Raw genomic sequence first — 9995 nt, forward strand, 5'->3', positions numbered from 1 at the left:
CAGATGGTGGTCCTCTGTCACTGGGGCGCATCGGTTAAGCGCGTTGGCTGTTAACGAAGGTTGGTGTAGTTCAAGCCCACCCGGGGCTGCTGCTTCTTGCTACTGCAGAGACCTCCAGGTGCTGACCGTTAATAAAACTGATCTTTAGGCCATTACTTACTTTGGGGTACTGAGGAAACGGGTCAGGCTCCCTAGCGGTCGACCTGCCAGAGCCCTTTGTGGCCACCTACCAACCTGTAAAGATGTTACTAAAGAGCTGCGGTTTTATTTTAAAATACTTAGCATCTGTGCATTTAAACACATTTGAGCGTAATCTAAAAGCGTTGGCAATTGTTTCTGTGCCCTTGCAATCCGTCGACAACTGATATACTGTCGCTTTGTAGCAGAGCAGGATTTTCTCAACTGAATTAGTTTATCTGAATCAGTCAAGAGCACATGAAAAGGTGTCTCAAACCAAGGATGATGGGGTTACTGGAATCGAATCTGTTGCGGCTTCATCCGCCTACCCCAATTCTCTTATCTTGCACTAGCATAATAATGGTTCCACTGGGGGATCCGAACCCAGGACCTTCTGCGTGTTAAGCAGGCGTGATAACCACTACACTACAGAACCTGCTGAAACAGCCTCCCCTCTCCTAGACATCTCACTCTGTCTCTAGCTAGCTAGCCAGCCAGCTAACTTCTTCTAGCTGTAATCTCACGTGCTATCGTACATATAGCTATTGCTATAGATGGAAGGCAGATAGGTGAATACACGTTTATATGTGTGCACACACACATTGCCGCATACGCCGCGCTTGGCAGCGTGGGTAATGCGCTAGTCTACTGACTCTTTGCAGCCATGATTTCCTCGACTCAAACTTATGCGACAAATGGCTTGAAGTTAGTTTCCGCGTGTTAGAAGTGTAGCCGCTTTCGCTTGAAATAAACAGAGCATACGATATTTGCAGTAATTAATGAATATATTTAAAGTGTGTGCTGAACAGTGTGAGCAACTTATTTAGCGAGGTCACGAGGTGAGAGACCGATAAAGAGAACTATATGAAAACTGCAATCTTTTCAAGTTGCTGAGCTACACCTTGCCCTTATACTAGGCCCGACACCAGGTTGAGCTTCAGCACTACAGGTAGGGGCTGACCATCTGGAAATCTGTGCTGTACTCACTGCTGAAAGCAGTGATAGAAAACAAGGAGGCTTCGACGGCTTAGCCTTGGGCTGACAGCTGAATTACTAGGCCTGCAGTCAAGGGGACTGTTAAAGGGAGTCAAATCAAACAAGAATGCCCATTGGTGAGTCTGGTTAAGTCCACTCACTCCATCTAGCGCCAGTCACTAAATGAGTTTTGTCAGAATCGAACCCACGTTACCACACAAATGAATAATCGATATAACTAATAATAGGTTGATAATAGTACACAGGCATGATCAGTGCTCTGATGACAGACAGACCAAAAAGCTATGTGCTCCCGTCGAGAATGAACCCCGGTCTCGCGTGACAGGCGGGGATACTCACCACACTATATACTAACGAGGAAGCGCTTGCACTCACGACCCTGTCGACGGCAGACAAGTCCATAAGGGTTAACACACTTAAGGTTACTGCCATCATTTTCTCTACTGTACTTCAAATGGTATTTTGAAATGAACGTATGTAAACTACATAGCTCATTTTCCTTTGAATGAATAAAGTGCAGGGCAATCTGTGGCCAATTAATTATTAAGTAGTTACATGTGGGGAAGAGTTAATAGCGCGCCAGGCTCACCCTCGGCGGCTGGACTGAAAGTGAGCTATCAGCCAAAAGAGGAAACAAATGTTTTGAATTAGGGGAGTCTCTCGACCTTCAGCTGAATGAGCGAATGTTCTAACTGAAGAGGAGGTTTTCTTGTCTCTGAAGCTGCTCCTCCGTGTCTTAAGTGCTTCTGATACTCAGGAAGTGGCGAGAAGAATGTAACATTGAGTTCTAGGGCGTGTGGCGTCAGGATGCAAACTGCTGACGGGTTCGGGGTCACGTGAGATACCCCGCCAAAAAGAAGGGAAAGGCGTAAGAAAAGGCTAGATGAGAAAGGGATGGCAATCTATATGAAAGACATAAAGAAGCACCTTGTCTTGACCAAAGGAAGAGATGCCACACCCACCAGGGCGTGACTGACCCAGTACTAGGAAAACTACAGGAAGCACATAGCTGTCATACAAGGGAGGGTGAATTGAAAAATCAGAAACCCAAACAACTCAGGATGGGGGCTGCAGTTGCTGGACCCCCTTTGTTAAGACAAGAGGAGTTTATAAAGATTACAGCGGCCGCCATAAAACTAGGCTCGTTTGAGAAAATGAAGGAGTGTGATGACTTTCTCTGTGCTGAAAGCTTGACACCGTCAGGCGTTTCCAAATCCAATTAAAGTGACAAAGAAGGAATGCATGGTGGGAAAAAATACGCATGGTAAAGGATGGCATTCTGGTCATCCTAATGAGTTCGTAAAACAAGTTTGAATTTCCGTGGATTTACTCCTTTCAGTTTCTCGAATAAACAGATTGCCGCTTCTGCTGAGGTATCACATGTGTGGAGCGCTGGATCTGTTTTTAATTTGAGAAGTGACAAAAAAGGCTATAAAAATGAAATGTCACCCATCACCTGATTAGCATACCCATAAAGCCATGCTTTGGCTTCGGGGGTCACTCTCGAAACTTTGCTCGGGCTGTCTTAGAATTTTAAAATCAGGTTTCTTCACGTATCCAAGCCTGCCCACTTATGGTGTTTGTCACTGCAGTGCTTCATCCTTTGTCCCCGAACTTTCTCTACTGGAGGGGATGCTCTACATCAGGCGATCTTGCCCGGTATATCTGTTCCCAGTGAGGCTGAGCCAATGCGGACAGCCCTGTCAGCCACTTTCTTGAGCTATTGTCTCTCTCCTGCCACATCCGTTCATGCCACTTTCGGTTTCTGCTCTCCACCTCTTTCTTTTTTTTCTTTTCTCCCTCAGATGTGTTTTCATTTCCATTAAGATAGCATTTACATATTTCTAACTATCATTTCTAACAACCATATACCATATTTACAACAGCTCGACTTTCAGTTGTATGCTGTGTGTTGTTAAATATCAATTAACAGATCAGTTATCAGAGATATAATATTGATTATGGCAGAGTGTCCAAACAAAGATAGACCTTTCTTCAGGATTATTTACCAGCGGCCTGGGATAGATTAGGTAGTTCTTTCATTTTATTTCCATCCATGCAGTTGTCTTAGCTCTTTCCTTCTTTTCTAATGTGGCCAATGACTCTTACCCGCTAAAGGAGACGAAATGCGCTGCTACAAGAGCAAGTCAGAGTGTAGCAGGGGCATGTCAAGCCTGGAAGTGCTCACAGCACCATTACCGCCGCCAACTATACTGAGCTTAGCTGATGTCCTGTGCCACCCTGAGGATATAGTCAACTCTCGAAGAAAGCAAGCACCGCTGCACTGGCACTTCTACTTTAACTGCATTTGCTCCTTCTCTGCCTTACATGTTCCTTTCCAATCAATACCAGCATCTTCTCACCTGCTGCGTGCCATATTTTACCCACCAAAGGTGACAGCCATCTACGGCTGCATTACCTGACTCACTCTCTGCAAACCCAACCTGCTGGAAAACCCAAACTGCGCACCATATTACTCTGCAAAGTGTCAGTGCACAATTCTACCGTGTTGCAGTCTGTGCGCGGTTGCAAAATGATGCGTTAGTCTTACCGTAATACCTCTTCACTTGTTTTGTGGAGACATAATAATACAAGGCTCATCAGACATTTTCCCATTGTATTAACACAAAGCTTATTCATAATATCTCCAAGGGGATGGCGGTATTTTACCCGGTTAAATCTCTGGCGTTTGAGTTTGTAGTCGACGGAGAGGTTTCCCTTTTTGCTGTACTTTTGCAGATGGTGGTCTTATGTCTCTGTGACGCAATCGGTTAGGCAGCGTTGACTGTTAACCGAAGGTTGGTGGTTCAAGCCCACCCAGGGGCTGCTTCTTGCTACTGCAGAGACCTCAGGTGCTGACCCGTTAATAAAACTGATCTTCCAGGCCGTACTTACTTTGGGGTACTGAGGAAACGGGTCAGGCTCCTAGCGATCGACCTGCCAGAGGCCTGTGGCCACCTACCAGCCTGTAAAGATGTTACTAAAGAGCTGCGGTTTTATTTTAAAATACTTAGCATCTGTGCATTTAAACACATTTGAGCGTAATCTAAAAGCGTTGGCAATTGTTTCTGTGCCCTTGCAATCCGTCACGACAACTGATATACTGTATGCAGCAGAGCAGGATTTTCTCAACTGAAGCAGTTTTATCTGAAGCAATCAAGAGCACATTTAAGGTATCTCAAACCAAGGATGGGGTTACTGGAATCGAATCTGTTACGCTTCATCACGCCTACCCCAATTCTCTTATCTTGCACTAGCATAATGGTTCCACTGAGGATCGAACCCAGGACCTTCTGCGTGTTAAGCAGGCAGTGATAACCACTACACTACAGAACCTGCTGGCTGCCTCCTCTCCTAGACATCTCACTCTGTCTCTAGCTAGCTAGCCAGCCAGCTAGCTAGCTAGCTGTCTGTCTACGTATGCGTACATATAGCTATTGCGATAGATGGAGAGGCAGATAGGTAGATCGTTTATATGTGTGCACACACACACATGCATACGCCTGCAGCGTGGTATCGCTTCAGTCTACTGACTCTTTGCAGCCATGATTTCCTCGACTCAAACTTATCGACAAATAGCTCGAAGTTAGTTTCCGTGTTAGAAGTGTAGCGCTGCGAAATAAACAGAGCATACGATATTTGCAGTAATTAATGAATATATTTAAAGTGTGCTGAACAGTGTGAGCAACTTATTTAGCGAGGTCACCGGTGAGAGACCAGTAAAGAGAACTATGGTGAAAACTGCAATCTTTCAAGTTGCTGAGCTACACCTTGCCCCTTATACTAGGCCCGACACCAGGTTGAGCTTCAGCACTACAGGTAGGGGCTGACCATCTGGAAATCTGTGCTGTACTCACTGCTGAAAGCAGTGATGCAAGCAAGGAAGCTTCAAGTAGCGGGCTGACAGCTAGTTACTAGGACTGCAGTCAAGCGGACTGTTTAGGAGGCAAACCAAACAAAAATGGCCCATTGGTGAGTCTGGTTTAGTCACTCACTCCATCTAGCATGATCACTAAATGAGTTTTGTCAGAATCGAACCACGTACCACAGAAATGAATAATCGATATAACTATTAATAGGTTGTTAATAGTACACAGGCATGATCCAGTGCTCTGATGACAGACAGACCAAAAAAAAGCTATGTGCTCCCCGTCGAAGTCGAACCCCGGTCTCCGGCGTGACAGGCGGGGATACTCACCACTATACTAACGAGGAAGCCGCTTGCACTCGACCCTGTCCGACGGCAGACAAGTCCATAGGGTTAACACACTTAAGGTTACTGCCATCATTTTCTCTACTGTACTTCAAATGGTATTTTGAAATGAGCAGCCTTAAACTACATAGCTCATTTTCCTTTGAATGAATAAAGTGGGGCAATCTGTGAGCGAATTAATTATTCGTAGTTACATGTGGGGAAGAGTTGTCGCATGAAGCTCACCCTCGGCAGCTGGACTGAAAGTGAGCTATCAGCCAAAGAGGAAACAAATGTTTTGAATTAGAGTCTCTCGGCCTTCAACTGAATGAACGAATGTTCTAACTGAAGGGAGTTTCTTGTCTCTGAAGCTGCTCCCTCCGTGTCTTAAGTGCTTCTGATACTCAGGAAGTGGCCGAGAAGAATGTAACATTGAGTTCTAGGACGTGTGACGTCAGGATGCAAACTGCTGACCACGTGAGATGCCGGCCAAAGAGGAAGACGTAAGAAAGACTAGATGAGAAAGGATGGCAATCTATATGAAAGACATAAGAAGCACCTTGTCTTGACAAGGAAGAGATGCCACCCACCAGGACGTGACTGATACTAGGAAAACTACAGGCACATAGCTGTCATAAAAGGGAGGGTGAAAAAAAATCAGAAACCCCAAACAACTCAGGATGGGGGGGGGGGCTGCAGTTGCTGGACCTCCTTTGATAAGACAAGAGGAGTTTATTAAGATTACAGCGACCGCAAAACTGAGCTACGTTTGAAAATGAAGGTGTGATGACATCTGTGCTGAAAGCGACACCGTCCGTTTCCAAATCCAGCTCGTGACAAAGAAGGAATGCATAGAGTGGGAAAAAATACATGGTAAACCATGGCATTCTGGTCATGCTAATGAGCTGGTAAAACAAGTTTGGATTTCCGTGGTTACTCCTTTCAGTTTGTCGAATAAACAGATTGCCCCTTCTGCTCAGGTATCACATCTGTGCAGCGGTGGATCTCTTTTTAATTAGAGACGACAAAAAGGCTATAAAATGAAATGTCACCCATCTCCTCATTAGCATACCCATATTGCCATCCTTTACCTCGGGGTCACTCTCTGATACTTTTGCTCCGCCTGTCTTAGAATTTTTAAAATCCAGGTTTCTTCGCATGTCAGCCTGCCCACTTATGGTGTTTTGTCCTGCAGTACTTCATCCTTTGTCCCCACGACTCTACTGGAGGGGATGCTCTACATCAGGCGATCTTGCTCGAAGTATGTCTGTTCCCAGTGAGGCGAGCCAGTGCGGACAGCCCCTGTCAGCCACTTTCTTGAGCTGTGTCTCTCCTGCCCATCCGTTCATGCCACTTTCAGTTTCTGCTCTCACGCCTCTTTCTTTTTTTTTCTTTTCTCCCTCAGATATGTTTTCATTTTCCATTAAGATAGCATTTACACAGTATTTCTAACTATCATTTCTAACAACCGTATACCATATTTACAACAGCTCGACTTTCAGTTGCATACGCTGTGTGTTGTTAAATATCAATTAACAGATCAGTTATCAGAGATATAATATTGATTATATGAGTGTCCAACAAAGATAGACCTTTCTTCTGAGGATTATTTACCAGCGGCCTGGGATAGATTAAGTAGTTCTTTCATTTTTATTTCCATCCATGCAGTTGTCTTGGCTCTTTCCTTCTTTTCTAATGTGGCCCGCGACTCCTTGCGGCTAAGACAACACTGCTACAAGGCAAGTCAGAGTGTAGCGGGGCATGTCAAGCCTGGGGTGCTCACAGCACCATTGCACTGCCAACTATACTGGCTTAGCTGATGTCCTGTGCCACCTGAGATATAGTCAACTCTCGAGAAAGCAAAGCACCTGCACGCTCTACTGGCACTTCTACTTTAACTGCATTTGCTCCTTCTCTGCCTTACATGTTTCCTTTCAATCAATACCCAGCATCTTCTCCTGCTGCGTGCCATATTTTACCCACCAAAAGGTGACACCCATCTATGGCTGCTTTAACCCACTCAATCTCTCCAATCCCAACCTCCTGGAAAACCCAATCTCCGCACCCGCAATGCTCTGCAAAAGTGTCAGTGCACAGAATTCTACCGTGTTGCAGTCTGTCGCGGTTTGCAAAATGATCGCGTTAGTCTTACGTAATACCTCTTCACTTGTTTTGTGGAGAGATAATAATACAAGGCTCATCAGACATTTTCCCATTGTGTTAACACAAAGCTTATTCATAATATCTCCAAGGGATGGCGGTATTTTACACCCGGTTAAATCTCTGGCGTTTGAGTTTGTAGTCTGACGGAGAGAGTTTCCCCTTTTGCTGTACTTCTGCAGATGGGTGGTCCTATGTCTCTGTGGTATAATCGGTTAAGCCAGCGTTGAGGCTGTTAACGAAAGGTTGGTGGTTCAAGCCCAGCCGAGGACGCTGCTTCTTGCTACTGCAGAGACCTCAGGTGCTGACCCGTTCAATAAAACTGATCTTCCAGGCCATTACTTTGGGGTACTGAGGAACCGGGTCAGGCTCCTAGCGATCGACCTGCCAGAGGCCTTGTGGCCACCTACCAACCTGTAAAGATGTTACTAAAGAGCTGCGGTTTTATTTTAAAATACTTAGCATCTGTGCATTTAAACACATTTGAGCGTAATCTAAAAAGCGTTGGCAATTGTTTCTGTGCCCTTGCAATCCGTCCGACAACTGATATGCACAATGTAGCACAGTAGAGCAGGATTTTTTCAACTGAAGCAGTTTTATCTGAAGCAATCAGAGCACATTGGTATCTCAAACCTGGGATGGGGTTACTGGAATGAATCTGTTATCGCTTCATGCGCCTACCCCAATTCTCTTATGTTGCACTAGCATAATGGTTCCACTGGGCATAGAACGCAGGACCTTCTGCGTGTTAATCAGACCTGATAATCACTACACTACAGAACCTGCTGGCTCGCCTCCTCTCCTAGACATCTCACTCTGTCTCTAGCTGGCTAGCCAGCCAGCTAGCTAGCTAGCTGTCACCTGTCTCAATATCACGATACATATAGCTATTGCTATAGATGGAGAGGCAGATAGGTAGATCGTTTATATGTGCACACACACATGCCATACTTGCCTCCGCTTAGCGTGGGGTATCGCTAGTCTACTGACTCTTTTGCAGCCATGATTTCCTCGACTCAAACTTATCACGACAAATGGCTTCGAAGTTAGTTTCCACGTGTTAGAAGTGTAGCACGCATTTCTTGAAATAAACAGAGCATACGATATTTGCAGTAATTAATGAATATATTTAAAGTGTGCTGTGAACAGTGTGAGCAACTTGACTTTAGCCGGTCACGAGGTAGAGACCGGTAAGAGAACTATGTCGAAAACTGCAATCTTTCAAGTTGCTGGGCTACACCTTGCCCCTTATACTAGGTCCGACACCTGGTTGAGTTTCAGCACTACATGTAGGGGCTGTGCATCTGGAAATCTGTGCTGTACTCACTGCTGAAAAGCAGTGATAGAAAGCGCAGAAGCTTCGTGTGCAGCGGGCTGACAGCTAGTTCTAGGCCTGCAGTCGAGGGGACTGTTAAAGGAGTCAAACCAAACAAGAATGCCCCATTGAGGTGAGTCTGGTTAAGTCACTCACTCCATCTAAGCATGATCCACTTAAATGAGTTTTGTCAGAATCGAACCGTACAGAAATGAATAGTCGATATAACGCTATTAATAGGTTGTTAATGATACAGGCATGATCAGTGCTCTGATGACAGACAGACCAAAAGCTATGTGCTCCCGTGAGAATCAGACCCCGGTCTCCCGGCGTGACAGGCGAGATGCTCACTATACTAACGAGGAAGCAACACTCCCACCTACAACCGGCTGACAGACAAAGTGCCAGGGTTAACGCACTTAAAATTCTGTCATTTTCTCTACTGTACTTCAAATGGTATTTTGAAATGAGCAGCCTTAAACTACATAGCTCATTTTCCTTTGAATGAATAAAGGGGAGCAATCTGTGGGCGTGTTAATTATTAAGTAGTAACATGTGGGGAAGAGTTCTCGCACTTGAAGCTGACCCTCGACGCTGGAATGAAAGTGAGCTATCAGCCAAAGAGGGAAACAAATGTTTTGAATTGAGTCTCTCGGCCTTCAACTGAATGAGCAGAATGTTCTAACTGCAGGGAGTTTCTTGTCTGTGAAGCTGCTCCCTCCGTGTCTTACGTGCTTCTGGTACTCAGGCAGTGGCGAGAAGAATGTAACATTGAGTTCTAGGGCGTGTGGCGTCAGGATGCAAACTGCTGACCACGTGAGATGCGGCCAAACAGGAAGACGTAAGAAAGACTAGATCAGAGGGGATGGCAATCTATATGAAAGACATAAGCAGCACCTTGTCTTGACAAGGAAGAGATGCCACCCACCAGGGCGTGACTGATACTAGGAAAACTACAGGGACATAGCTGCCATAAATGGTGGGGTGAAAAAATCAGAAACCCCAAACAACTCAGGATGGGGGCTGCAGTTGCTGGACCTCCTTTGATAAGACAAGAGGAGTTTATTAAGATTACAGAGACCGAAAAACTGAGCTACGTTTCGAAAATGAAGGAGTGTGATGACATCTGTGCTGAAAGCGACACGTCCGTTTCCA

The 9995-nt window shown here is 45.4% G+C and overlaps 2 non-coding genes across 2 annotated transcripts; both read right to left on the reverse strand.

Annotated features, from left to right (window-relative positions):
* Positions 1–538: 538 nt before the first annotated feature.
* Positions 539–613, reverse strand: TRNAV-AAC. Its single transcript has one exon. It is a non-coding gene; the product is annotated as a tRNA-Val (tRNA).
* Positions 614–4435: 3822 nt separating this feature from the next.
* Positions 4436–4509, reverse strand: TRNAV-AAC. Its single transcript has one exon. It is a non-coding gene; the product is annotated as a tRNA-Val (tRNA).
* Between the last annotated feature and the right edge of the window lie 5486 nt (positions 4510–9995).

Source organism: Protopterus annectens, unplaced genomic scaffold (assembly GCF_019279795.1).
Source record: "Protopterus annectens isolate FY-2018-M unplaced genomic scaffold, PAN1.0 ctg73724_obj.part0, whole genome shotgun sequence".
Classification (NCBI taxonomy): domain Eukaryota; kingdom Metazoa; phylum Chordata; order Ceratodontiformes; family Protopteridae; genus Protopterus; species Protopterus annectens.